Below are 412 nucleotides of genomic sequence, written 5' to 3' on the forward strand. Positions count from 1 at the left end.
TCAGATGCCAAGTACTACCTATGGGATGAGCCATATCTCTTCAAGAGATGTGCAGACGGAATGATCCGTAGATGTGTACCTAGAGAGGAAGCACAAAGGATCCTATGGCATTGTCATGGATCGTAGTATGGGGGACATTTCGGAAGTGAGCGAACAGCCACTAAGGTCCTCCAATGTGGCTTCTACTTGCCTACTCTCTATAGGGATGCCCGAGAGTTTGTGCGTAACTGTGACAGTTGCCAAAGAGCTGGTAACCTGCCTCATGGATATGCCATGCCTCAACAAGGGAAATTAGAGATAGAATTGTTTGATGTATGGGGAATTGACTTCATGGGGCCATTCCCACCATCATACTCAAACACTTACATTCTGGTGGCAGTGGACTATGTATCTAAGTGGGTAGAAGCAATTT

This window comes from Arachis duranensis, chromosome 5 (assembly GCF_000817695.3).
Source record: "Arachis duranensis cultivar V14167 chromosome 5, aradu.V14167.gnm2.J7QH, whole genome shotgun sequence".
Lineage (NCBI taxonomy): Eukaryota > Viridiplantae > Streptophyta > Magnoliopsida > Fabales > Fabaceae > Arachis > Arachis duranensis.